Consider the following 10,616-nt stretch of genomic DNA (forward strand, 5'->3'; position numbering starts at 1 on the left):
TCCGACGGTGCTCTCCAAATTAGGGTATTTTTTGCTCAAATACATGAAATTTCTTTCACTAATACCTTGATTAGTGCTAATCATATGAGGTTTTTAGGGCCATAAATGGTTCATATCTCACATTCAAGTGTTTCTAAACCTTTGTAAAGCATAAAATAAAATTTTCCCTTTGATTTGAGTGGTCAATTTGTTAATCCAAAATCGGGTATAAATCTGTATCAACATTGTTTAGGACAATGGGAATTTTGAGCTTATATGCTTCATGTACCTCATCTATCATACTCATAAATCCATTGTACAAGGACAAGACACTGGCCATTGATAAGCTAAGACCTCCTTAAGCAGATTCAGTGCATTATCATTTTAAAGGGACATGTATCATCATCATGTCAGGCTTTATGAACATATTGAGAATATGATCCATCTTTGTCTACATGGATTTCATTACACAATGAAATTAAGGATGAAGAAGGTCAACACCAAGATCTACATCGACATAAAGAAGGTCAAAAGCAACATCCACATTAAGAGCTACATCAAGAAGATCTTCATCAGCATATTGGTCATCAAGGGGGGACTCTCCCTTTATTTCTAAATTCCTATTTTATGTTGAGTCATGGGTTCTCTACCTCGGTCGTCCCCCTAAATTTGAATCTTTTAGACTTTTTGGGTTTGTTATATAGCCTTGATGTTACAAAGGCATAGGTGGCTTCCTAAAATAGCCAAGGCCAGTCCACTTGTGGTGGTCACCCCTCTATCCTAATTGAAATGTAATCATAAATAAAAGTCTAGCATCTTTCATCATTGTCTGGCATTGTAAACCTAATTGGAGTAAGACCTACAGGCACCAACATGGTCATCATAACCAGCATTGTAAACAATAACTAGAGCTAGCATTGACTTCATAGTAGCCATGGATATTTTTTTGAGGGAGGGTATTAGAAATACACCAAAATACCATATGACATTGGGGATACAGGCATTTGCTCATTAGGTTTATAGCCAACTTGGTGTGAACACTCTAGGTGTGAACAACCTCTTAGTTAGAGTCAAAAGATAGGGTTTAATGCCTATAAAAGTGTTTATAGCCAACTTGGTGTGAACACTCTAGGTGTGAACAACCTCTTAGTTAGAGTCAAAAGATAGGGTTTAATGCCTATAAAAGGGTATTGTATTTGGTGGTTCATTCATCTGTCATATCATTCATAATACAGTCACCTTGTGTTGTGCCCAACTTGCTCTCTCTTTTCTCTCTTCTTCTTCCTCCTCAACCATGGAGAGATTCCATCCTCCATAGCTCCATGGTTGAACCTGTGATTGCCAAACAAGAAGTGTAACCACGCATTAAAATGATGTTAACTAGTGTGGTTAACAGAGAGGAGGTTGAGTGGGGGCGGAGTGATTTAATCTGCACCTACTCAATATATTACCGCCGCTAGGTTTGGCCAGTTCCAAGGACGGACCTGCATTAGAGAGAGGGGTATGTTAACCACTCCGGTTAACATGAACTTTCACGTGGTTACACCCCTTGTACTTTATCTTTTTGTAACTGCACAATGCACTAATTGTATATGCGAAATGGGATGACCGAGCTTACGAGGCTTGTGTAACGCCGATCATGGTGAGGAATATATGTACATAGAGCTAGAGAACTAAGAAGACTAGTTTCGGGCCCCCACTTGTAAATGGGCGGTCGGACATTGTAAATATGAGCTTATGTATATAAGAGATTTTATGGAACATGACCCATTTGTCTCACTTCATTTTGCCTTCTCTCTCTTTCTCTTATTGTGAGCCTATGGTTGCATGTTTGCTTGTGCTCTTGCTTGCTTACATTTTTGATTGTCGGTGTATGTGAGTAGGAATGGTAATGCTCTCCTTTCTCTCCTTCTTTACCTTCTCTTTGCTCTACCATGTCCTTTTTTGCATACTAGTGGCATGAGGTAGAGATTGAGCTCTCCATAGATCCTTCCCTCTTACTCTCTACCTAGCATTGGATCTCTTCTTGGGTGACACAAGGAGAGTGTGGAGTGAGCCCCTAGTGGCTTCACATCGAGGAGTTAACCCTCCTAGGGTTGGCCAAGTGCTATTCTCTGAATTTGATTCTTGCATGCATCTTTCCTCTCTTCTTTCTCCCGTGTATGCAAGGTAGCATGTTACTCTTAACAATTCATATTTTCATTTATAGTATTTAGTTGGTGGGATATTACTCCAATCGGCGGGTGGTGCTACTTCAGATCTATCATTAGTCTTGTCGGATACACAATGAGCAACAATGCTTAGCAGTTGTATGATTAATTATTATCTTAATATGATGTGATGTTTTAGTCTTTATCTATATTTTGTTTTGTAGTTCTTTCAATCTCTAATCATGTCTCCTGTACATAAAGTAAAAACATTAAGTGTTGATTACCCAGCAACAATAACACCATGTAAGGAACTCATATTACACTCCTCAATTGTGTGCTGCATATGTAGGGCGATCTTTAGTTGTTACACATAACTTAATAGTACGCCTTGTAAAGACCCGGTATGCCACATATCATAAAATATAGGATATGGCGATTTTTGGTTAGGGTAGCAGAGCAATCGATTGAGGCATGGATTTCCAGTGCGTGCTTTGGTTGCACCCCCCGTTGGAGAAAGATCTACATCAGTGTGACAATGAGCGCGGGAGAAGCACGGCATTGGAGCAAGCAGCTCTCCGTGACACATGTGAGGGTGGAGCTCTTGAGCTAGCCTGGATGAGCTTGGCAATTCGGTACTTGAGCGCTTTACTCCTGTGATCGATCACACTATCAATTTACTATCGTCTCGTGAGATTCATCCAACGAGTTCCTTCTGCGGTTTCATGTCCCGTGGTGGTTATTTCTAGAATTGCAGTTCTAGGCATGTACATCGGTAGTAGGGAGATAGCGCCCTCCTGCAGGTTCTCAACACTTAGAGTCCTTTCTTGGAATATCAAGGCCAAGAGGTTCTATCTAAGGCTTGGAGGTTTCTTATAAGGAGAGTTAGAGTAGATCTTTATTGTGTCCATGAATTTTTCTAAAGGTATATGCGCTATAAAGAATGATGGGGTGTGCACTATGACGATGGTGTGCTGGCAATGACAGAGATTTTTTGTTCTTGGGGGGAGGAAGATATAAGTCTTCATCATATCCGTACAAGCTGAAGATGTATGTATGGGGTGGCAAATCTTTCGCTTCCAAAACGCATGGGAAGAGAGTGTTGATCTCTCTCTCTCTCTCTCTCTCTCTCTACAAGCGAGACTACTGCATTGTGGGAAGCCTTTGGAGTAGGAATCAGCCTCCTCTAATTCTTTCTTTATTCCTTTGAAGGAAGAGTATATTATTTTATGCTGAGTGATGTTGTCCAGCAAGAGGTGGAGCCTAGACTTTATTGTGTAGAGAGAATGGTCACCTTTGTATGAAACGATTGCTAGCACATTACGAGTATATATAGGCATATGACGTGGTCGTGTTTTTTTTGGAGACCTTTTATGGGGTCACATCCTCCTCGTGGCTTGTTGACTTAAGATCAGGTGGCTCGGCCTCTCTTATTAACCCTCTCCCTCCAGATTTCCTGAGGGGGTTCGATTCCCGGCCAGTGCAGTGCAGGGCAGCAACGGCGTGACGGAGGGATGTTCAGAATCAGTGTACAAACAAGAACGCCTCCATACCATCGAGGCACTGGTGGTCTAGTGGTAGAATAGTACCCTGCCACGGTACAGACCCGGGTTCGATTCCCGGCCAGTGCATGAATCTAGGGCCCCCGCATTCGCGCGGTAGTGAGTTGTCGTCGTCTCCTTTTTTGGCGTCGTCGCAGGGCAGACGACTGACTGCTGCCGCTTGCGCTTGCACTTCCAGAGAGGAAGAGCTGCGGTGTCTGCTTGGAAACAACTTTTGCTTGAAGAGTTTCCGACGCTCGACTAGAGCGAGCGTTGTGCCCTACCCAAGCCATGGTATCTGCAAAGAAGTAGTCACGAACTTACTAATCCGCCAACCTAATCTCTTTTTCCCAAAAATTAAAAAAATAAAATCTAGGAAGAGCTCTTTTCTAAATGTACCATGTCCAGAGTAACTCGAAAAGAGAGGGCTACACCAACTCTCGTACCTTACTCAAGATTTTGTAGAGACAAGGGTATTTCTTAAGGGTTCATGCACGTTCTTATAAATGTACTAAGTTGGTATCTTTACTTCCTAGAACCTATGGATGTGGCATCGGTAGCCTTTGTCAAGATGGCTTGAGATAGCTTGTTTAGGTTTAGCACACAACCAAATAGGATACACGCAAGTGTTGCTGCACACTAGTATCTTATAACTGGTCGTGCTAAGTAAGATGTTGAGGCAAAATGAGAGATTAGCATTAATTGTACCTTGTGTAAAATCCTACTTGCATAGGTATGTCCAAATAAGTAAATTACGTAAAGCGGAAGTAAGTCTTTGAGTACTACCTCTATCTCCTTCAATCTCAACCTCATCTTTAGAAAGGATTAGCCCACGGGGCCCAAACCTTGGCTTCCCAACAATACGAAAGTCTCGGCTTTCGTGGATCATCTTGATATGGGCTTGGGTGGGGGGCTTCTAGCAACCGATTCCATTTTCCTCCTTCCCTAATGCATGGTATTGATGCAAAAGGATTGGGCATTTTGCACGGGAGTGCATGGTGACATCGGATGTCGAAAAGAAGGACACAATTGCAATGCCGAAGGATGAAGCATCCTCCCGAGACGAACGAAGATGAGTGGAAACCGAATCATAACAAACAAGACATGGAGAAGTGAAAAAAAGTTAAAATACCCTCTCAGATATAGGTCCTGTATTTGAGCAGCAATCATTACTCTCAAGCATTGGACTCCTTAGTATGGGGGATCAGCAGCAGACAAAGGGACTCCATAGCGAGACGATGACGGCGCAGATAAAGGTGTAGAGTAGCGAGACGACGATAAAGGGAATCAGACAAAGGGACTATGCTATAACTCTCGTACTACTCCAAAGTGGCTGTCACCACATAGCCTGTCATCCATTGGCGGCATATCGACCATAATCTCACCAACCATGCTAGTGGCATAAGTGTAGAAGCTGCCACCCAGGCGGGTCATCAATGTCCGTCCCGTAGCACTAGTTGAGCTCAATATCTCAACACATTGCACTCCAAGTAAGCATTTTCTATGAAATTATCCAAGTAAAATTTCACTTTTAGCATAAAAATTAATTATGCATAAAATTTATTTTATTTGGGTTGCCATAGTTTCCCCGCATTTTCTATGAAATGAGAATGCTTAAAATTACACTTTTAGAATAAAATTTAGTGAGCATAAAACTTCATTTTCTAATAATAAAATTTTGCCATAACTTCCCCGCATTTTCTATGAATTGAGAATGGTTAAAATTTCACTTTTAATATAAAGATTAGTTTATGCATAAACCTAAGATTAAACATAAACATTAATTCATCATAAATCAAGAAAAGCATGGTTTTAAGAGAAAACCCATAAAATATAATGCTTCCCAAGCATGAGGGAGGTTAGGAAGAAGATTAACAACAAAAAGAGAGCATAAACTTCATTGTTTAGGCTTACCCTTAGTTTGCTTGATTCTTTACCTTGCAAAAGTTGTGTAGTCCTCAAAGAAAAGGCTTGGCCACCAAGGGGAAAAGGGTAATCTTCAAGAGAAGAAGAGGTTTAGTGAAGCACCAAAGCTTCACAATGGAGGGCCAATGAAGAGGGAAGAGGAAAATACACTAAATTAAAAATTACACTAGCATAGAATTGCTCTAAGATGAAAATAGAAAATTTATAGGTGAGGGAGGCCACCAACCAAGTCCAACTAGAATCTAGAGGTTTCTAGCTTCAGTTTGATCCAATTTGGTCAAGTTTTGGACCAGTTAGGTCCATTTTTCTGATCTAGTTTAAAAGAGGTGAGAGGAGAGATGAAAAATCTCATTTTTTGATTAAAAAATTAGAGTAATCATGAGGATTCTAGGCGCCTCCTTCATGAGCTCCACTCACCCTCCTGAGGTGTCAAAATTATATTTTTTTACTAATAAATTCCTATTTTTTTACTATTAAGTCCTATACTAGTCAACTCTTCATCTTATGTGAGAATTTACTTCTTTTTGGGGGATTTTCTTTTATCCTTGCATTTTTCTTATTCCAACACTTGGATTAACCCCATTAGCCATTTAGAACACTCTTTAGACCTTAATCCATAATTTTCTAAAAATGTGGACCCTTAGGCTAAGGTGTCTAATGTACATATTCAATTAATTTCTAATGCATATTAGAAAACTCTTTTTGAACTTCTGTTTTGTAGGGAAATTCATCTTAAATAAAAGGGATAACTTTATATCCAAAAATATCTCAAGACTATATTATCTCTCTCTAGGCCAAAAACAAAGGAAAACAGTGTTTTCTTTGCATTCTGAATTAGGGGATGATTACAGGGGACTAAGAGGAGAACTTATACATTTTTTAGGGGCTGAGGAGGAACCTTACATCCATTTTGAAGGGGGGGAATGATTACAAGAGACTAAAGGGGAGATTCTTATATCTTTACATCTCAAAAGTCGGAGGGAGGAATCTTACAATAGCTGCCACAAAAGATATGGTTCCATACCCTTCCGCTGGACATTTAGCATTATTCCCCATCAACAATAATGTGGGTTCCTGCAGAGGCTTCCAAGAACTATACCAACCCTTTTTATTGGTCATGTGTTAGGATGCTCCACTATTCAAAATCCATGAAGCATCTCAACAACTGGAGCCTGAGCATAGATGTGCATACCTCTTCAATGGCAACCCAAAGTTCTAGCTCGGTCTCGATGTTGTTAACTGACTCCTTTCCCTTCCATGAAGACTTTAGGGTGTTGTTCTTCTTGTGAACCAGATTCTTTCTATAATCTTTGAGAGCATGACCCTTCTTGTCAGAGTAATATTAGCTCCCCTGAAACTTCTTCTTCTTTGGCTTCTTCTTCTTGTCATCAGAAGATGCCATGCCTTTGCCTTTAGCATTGGTCAAAAATGAAGCATCACCCCACCATCACGAATCTTTAGCCACCTGCATCTCCTCCTCAAAAAGCAACAAAGCACTAAATTACTCAAATAATAGATGTGGAGCTCTAACTTGAGTGTTTAATGACATAGCCAAGCCATCATATTTTTGTGGAGGAAGAACTCAGATACACCTTCAAGCTAGTTTCTCACTAGTCTTTGTAATCCCCACACAGCAACCATTTAATCTCGCAGATTTTTTATTTGCTGCGAGATAAATGCTTTATCAGCAACTTCTCCTTCATAAAACTTTTCTACATCTAGGCAAGCTGATTCTCTAGGTTCTAAAACTTGGTTTGATTCTGGGTCTCATACTCAGTAGGATCCAAGCCTCCGATGCCTTAGTTGTGTGTTGAATCAGAGTAAGAATAGAATCACTTACGCTGGTGATGATGGCACAAAGTGCATTAAGATTTCACCTCTTTCATGCCAAAATAAGTGTAGCATCTGGTGGAAGGATGTTCGCACTATCATTGGGGTTGGGGGTTCCCACTAGTTACACATCCATTCCCATAAAAATTTCTAGAAGCTCATAAGAGTGTAGAATAGCATTGATTTTTAATTTCCAAAGAGTGTAATTTGTCTTATTTAGAGTCTAGAAGCTCATAAGAGTCTAAAATGGCATTGATTTTGAAATTCCAAAGAGTGTAATTTGTCCCATTAAGCTCGTCTTCTGTGAAGGTTGGTGATGAATGCTCATGAATAGTACAAAGAAAGACTAGGATTTATGCACTACTTCTACTAAAGGCACCTAAGCTCTAATACCATATAAGAATATAGCATAGTGGAAAGACAGATAGCAAAACAAAGTGAAATATATAGAGAATTTATAAAATTCTAAGACAGGAACAATGTGATGGTGTTATCCACCCGTGCACTCTCAAGCAGAGCTTAGATGGCGATCTAGAGTGAATTTAGATAGAGGAAATACTAAGTGTAGAGGGTGTGGATACTCGCAACAAGCATTGAATACCTTAGTTTTTGATAACTATGTCCATCTATAGTGTTGGAGGTGGTGCGGTAGATGCGTATACAACACAGACGGTTATGTGGTATGGATGCAATCTTACCACCCATGTATCAAGACTAATAATGAACTTAGGTATCCTAGGGAGTATTCTAAGAATATTCTCCATACTGAGTCTCCACTAACACTTACACCTCTGATTATCTCATAATCATCAATGGTGACAATGACAATCCCATCAGTGTCTAAGCTGAGGTTCCCACCAAAGACATGTGCACCAATGGCTTCTCCTCATAATGGGAGCCTTAACAAATGTGTACCAAACATAGATGTGAGATACATGTCGAGAGGTACATTGAGTGTATACTAACACTCACATAATCTATGCATTACATAAATTTGAGTATTATTTATTTGGTCCTCTAGTTTCCTATGGATCACTCTACCTTGCTATATGCAATAATAAAAAAACTAATATCAACCTATCTTCATTGTGTTTAGAGTCTACCTAGATCGCCACCAAAGCTCTTATCGGAGTGTCGGAGTGCACCCGATGGACATATGCCATCAGTGTGATCTAGTTTGCAATCATTTTTTCATTATATGGTCTTTTCCATTGGGCCTATAATCATATATAGGGAAATATTTGGTTGTTACATAGTACACCATGTAAAGGACTCATATTACACTCCTTAGTTGTCTGCCACATATGTAAGGCAATCTTTGGTTATGCTACACATAGTAATAGTACACCATGTAAAGACTTAATATTACACTCCTCGGTTATGTGGTGCCACATACCATGAAATATGGGACATGCCAGTTTTTGGTTATGATAGCATAGCGATCGTCTTAGACATGGATTTCTAGTGAGTGCTTCGGTTGCACCACCCATTGGAGAAAGATCTACATTGGTGTGACAAAGAGTGTGGGAGAACCGCACCATCAAGCAAGAAACTCTCCACATGTGGTGAGGGTGAAGTTCTTAAGCTGGCCTCGATGAGCTTGGTGATTCTTTAAGCTTTTCTTTCCAAGTACACGTACTCAAAACAAGTGGGCTCCAACTTCTACAGTATGTAACCATGTAAGCACTATGATGGGTTGTAAATTATGTAACCATGTAAGCACTATGATGGGTTATATATCCATCATATCTCAACCTATCAATAGGGTATCTACCATAGACCTACCTAGACTTGCATCACTTGATCACTGCTAGGTTTATAATGATGGGTTGTATATCCATCATATCTCAACCTATTAGCGGGGTATCTAACCCTTGTAGACTTGCATCACTTGGATCATTGCCAAGTGTTCTCAAAACATCCTTGGTTCTCCTTGTACTGAGACTAACCTTGACAGAATGTGAAGCTCCTTATAAAGGCTATGCTCAAAGTCACTATAGTCACCATCCACTTATGAGTGACCTGCTCTAATAGATTAGGCACAAAAGGTTGATCTACCTTTGTGTGATGCATGTGTACCTACATCTATCCTTAACCTACTTGACCACGGACTAACATTGGATCCACTATTAGAAGATTCTCTAGGTCCACACAAAGGTTGATCTACCTTTGTGTGATGCATGTGTACCTACGTCTATCCTTAACCTACCTGACCATGTACTAACATTGGATCCACTATTAGAAGACTCTCTAGGTCCACTAAGCACCTATAAATGCTACTCTACATGGTGGGCAGCACATTACTTCCTACATCTATATCTTTTGTTGCCTTCATTGGTACAACTACTCATCTCATCAAAGACAATATCTTTTCTCACTCACATCTCACAAGTGGTAGGGTTATAAAATCTATAAAGTTTTCGCTCCAAAGCATAACCAATGAAGATACATTTCTCTATCTTTAGATCCAACTTTTCTCTCACTTCATCAAAAACATGCACATATATAATACATCCAAAAACTTTTAAGTGAGAAACATTTGGTTTTATACCTGTAAATTTCGATTCACACCATACCATGAATAGCTACAATGGGGATCCTATTCATAATAGCCTTACTTCTACGCAAAAATAATATGGCATATTGTTTTTGAATTTCAAGGTACGTGCCACTTCTACAATGTGCCTATTTTTCCTTTCAGATATCAAGGCACATGCCACTTCTACAATGTGCTTATTTCTCCTTTCTACAACACCATTCTATTTTGTGGAGTGTACTTGTATGTAAAGTTTCTCTTGATTTCCTTCTTTCTAAAGAAATCATTGAACTCATTGTGGAAAAATACTCTGCCCCACCATCCGATCTATGGAACTTTATTAGCATACAATTTTCCTTCTCAACCAAGGTTTTAAATCTTTAAAAGTGAGCAAAAACCTCACTTTTCTACTTCATGAAATAAACCCACAATTTACTAGTATGATATCCGGTGAATGTAACATAATATATGTAACCTACAATTATTGCAATGTTGAGTTGGTCCCCCATACATCCGAATGTATAATATCTAATTTCCTTGGACTGACATACTTTTCATGCAAGAAAGCATGTTTGTCCTACTTACTAAGTTGGCATGCTTCACATACTTTATGTATACCATCAATCTTAATATCTAATGGCCTTGGACTGACGTGAT

The 10,616-nt window shown here is 39.6% G+C and overlaps 1 non-coding gene across 1 annotated transcript; it reads left to right on the plus strand.

The window, feature by feature from the left end:
• The first annotated feature begins 3,686 nt into the window (after positions 1-3,686).
• Positions 3,687-3,757, plus strand: TRNAG-GCC (transfer RNA glycine (anticodon GCC)). The gene has a single exon. It is a non-coding gene; the product is annotated as a tRNA-Gly (tRNA).
• The last annotated feature ends 6,859 nt before the right edge of the window (positions 3,758-10,616 follow it).

The sequence above is a fragment of the Cibotium barometz genome, chromosome 2, assembly GCF_041138505.1.
Source record: "Cibotium barometz isolate CiBa-2024 chromosome 2, ASM4113850v1, whole genome shotgun sequence".
In the NCBI taxonomy this organism is placed as follows: Eukaryota; Viridiplantae; Streptophyta; class Polypodiopsida; order Cyatheales; family Cibotiaceae; genus Cibotium; species Cibotium barometz.